At 32.3% G+C, this 3,420-nt stretch overlaps 1 pseudogene; it reads left to right on the top strand.

Moving 5' to 3' along the window:
- Positions 1-456: 456 nt before the first annotated feature.
- Positions 457-2,471, top strand: LOC136208080 (delta(7)-sterol-C5(6)-desaturase-like; annotated as a pseudogene).
- The last annotated feature ends 949 nt before the right edge of the window (positions 2,472-3,420 follow it).

Here is a 3,420-nt window from a genome sequence, read left to right as displayed (position 1 = left end):
TTTGATGAAGACATCAAGTTTAGATCTTATGCTAACTGATAAATTAACTACTTTAGGATTGCAAAAGTTGTAACCTACCTGGAAATTCTATAATAATCGCAACTTCCAGGTTTCTTTTATAGACATGAAAATCTCTGCCTTATGGAGCACAATTCCAAAAGTTGCTTCATGGAATTTTCTTATTTGATATGGCCATTGTTTGGTATTTAGTTGTTTTCTTTATTAATCTTCCTGAAGAGAAGAAATGGGAAATGAAAGACAAGATGTATTATTATTTATCTTTTCTTATTATTCTTGACCAGTATATGGCATGTTTAAGAATTACTACAAAGAAACATATATTAGGAGTAATTAAGGTAGCATTTGGACTTTGTTATAGTATTTTATTATGTCTTCACTCTAAGTAGAAATATTGGTAGTTTTCTACCTTGGGAAAAGACAATAATTTGATCTAATCACTTGAACATTCTTGTTGCAGATGTTATTCCTTCAAATAAAGCAATGCAATTGCAAATATACGTTGTCATGAAGGCAATGCCTTGGTACTGTGTTCTTCCATCCATTTCAGAGTACATGATCGAAAATGGCTGGACGAAGTGTTATGCAAATATATCTGATGCTGGTTTGTTTGCTTACATTGAATAGTATATCTTACTCTTGTGGAGTTTGGGATTTACTGGATGCACAGAGAATTGCATGATATAAAACCTCTATACAAGTATCTTCATGCAACCCATCACATCTATAACAAGCAGAATACTCTGTCTCCATTTGCTGGTAAGCACTATATCCATTTAAAACATTTCCATAGTTTACATTAAATGGTACGGTTGATCATTTGTAGTGTGGCATATCAATGTGTATATCTAGAAATTTGCCCTTGTTTGCATTTAAGAATCACTGGTAAACAGTGATGTATAATCATTCAGAGTTCACTTTCCACTTAGAATGTCCATTCACTGTTTGTCAAATAGAACACACTTGGTTTTAATTCAAAATGTTTTTACAACAGAAGAGCTTCCTGAAATGGATGTTTTTTGACATTTTGGTTGGTTATTTTCTTGTATAGTGGAAACCCAAAACATTTTTGCTAGTGAAGGAGTGAGGATTTAATTGCAATGTGACCGTTGGTGTTGAGTGAACATTGGATTTAACTACCAGCCTTGCTTTTGATTTAAATTTCATATTTTAGGTTGAGAATAAATGTTGTTGGTGGGTTTAGAATAAATTATTACTTCTGTTTTCATGCCAAATCTTGTTCTTATTTTTGGATACCTATTTTGGCACTTTATGATTTAGTGGTCAACAATTCTGTATGTATCTTTTCTATTTGGAATTCATTGAGACTTTTCCAAGATGATTTTCTGCTAATCATAGGAGACATAATAGTCAAAGCTTAAGACTTTAGATTTGACTGTTAAGTAAACTAAAATCATAGGAGACAACCCTATATGAATGAGAGAGGAATGCTAACCTTAGTCTTGAATGTTGTTGGCTTTCTATTGTCTATAATTCACTCTTATCAATTTTCACTTTACTAGTTCAAAGTTTTTGCCACCCAATATATCATGCATGTCACTTAATCAGATTACGGTTTCAAAATTAGCAAATATCTCTCTCTTGCTATTGTATATCAGTTATATATTCTTATTGGTTATACTATTTTGAGTATAAGCCCCAGAATATTATGAAATGCAATTTGTAACATGCTCATCTTCAAAATTGTTTGCTTTATGTTGACCGTCAAAGCCATTGCGCAATACTTATGCGATATATGAAAGTAGTGGACGCAAAATTCTCTTATTATTGGAACCTTATGTCCAAACCAGTGGCGAAGTTTTCTGAAATCAAGGTAAAAAATGGAGTATTTACACAAAGCTGAGCAATAGGAGGAATTTTGAATGGAGAACTGCACAATAATATATGGTTTTCATGAATGGTTAGAGAGTATGATTCTCGCTGGCACATTTTTGGCTTTGAAATGGTATTTCAAATGTACAACTGAGCTGTTCCTTCATTACCATCCTGGAATTGAACAAGCGTTACAACATTTACATTTGGTCCGACCTAAAAAAAGAAAAGAAAAAGTTGTCTGCGTGTTTTTGTTATTCAACTTTCTTGCTATTTATTCTCAAATATGTTTCACTTTTGTAAGATGTTGAGAGTGAAGCACCTTTCAATTTCTTGTTTAGATCACTGACGCAAAACTAGTGGTTTATTCTAGGTTTGGCATTTCACCAGCTTGATGGAATACTACAAGCAGTCCCTCATGTTATAGTTCTCTTCATCATCCCGACACATTTTAGGTCACACATAGCTCTCTTATTCCTTGAGGCCATATGGACTGCAAATATTCATGACTGCATCCATGGCCTGTAATGGGTGCTGGCTATCACACTACAAATCGTCACAATTATGGTCATTATACTATATGGATGGATTGGATGCTAGGCACCCTTCGTGATCCCTAGGACGAATCTGATAAGGTGAAGTGATATACACTTTGCTTGTAAATGTCTTTGTTTTGTGTTTAGGTTTCTTTAGCGTGGTTAAGAAAGTGTGGTTGTAGAGGAGATTTTGTTTAGTGTCAAAAGCTCTCTGCTTATATAATAAGCCTTGGGCCACATAACCTATGTACTAAATTTAATAATCTACTATACAGGTTGTTGGTATTAATTGTTTTGGAATGTATGTTTCTTCAATTAATGAATCTTGGTAATAAGAATCTCTCTTTTCCTGGTTTCTGTCTGCACAAGGGAAATCTATAAAAGTTTTGAATTCAACAAGGAATCCAGCTATTGAAATGAATCTATCAATTCCAAATCCTTATTTGCCTTATAAAAGCTAGCAAAATGTTATAAATTCAGCTATTCGTTTAATTTTTATTAAAATTGTATTTTTCAGAAACATATTTTATAAATTTAATATTACAAAATCAAAATAAAAGAAAAAAAAGCCCATGTGCTAACACCTTATTTTATTCGGGTCAAGTTTGGGGATCGGGTTACCTGAAGGATATTTATGTAATTTTCATTTTGTATAAAGAGGATTTTTGATTGAGGGTATTTTTGTAGTTTCCTTTATTATAATTTTCATGTTGGAATTTATTAGTTAAAGGAAAATGGAAAGGTGGATAGTAGAGCGTTCTACACTAAAGAGAAGTTAAATGTGGTTGGAGAGAAGAAGTTACAGATAATGGGAAGTTATATCTTTACTCTCAGTGTTTCATATTACATGTTTTTTTAGAGAGTTGTTTAGAAATTAAGGATATTGGAAAAAAGATATTGTTGTCTTAACGTGTACTGGTCATATAAAATGACATGTAATATGAAACAAAAAGTAATCCCTAGAAAGACATGTAATATGAAACAGATGAAATATATTTTACTGCAAGTAGTGGAGAAAAAACTCATGAGTTTC

This window comes from Euphorbia lathyris, chromosome 10 (genome assembly GCF_963576675.1).
Source record: "Euphorbia lathyris chromosome 10, ddEupLath1.1, whole genome shotgun sequence".
NCBI lineage: Eukaryota > Viridiplantae > Streptophyta > Magnoliopsida > Malpighiales > Euphorbiaceae > Euphorbia > Euphorbia lathyris.
The sequence above is the reverse complement of the archived record's forward strand: the minus strand, read 5'-3'. Positions and strand labels throughout refer to the sequence as shown.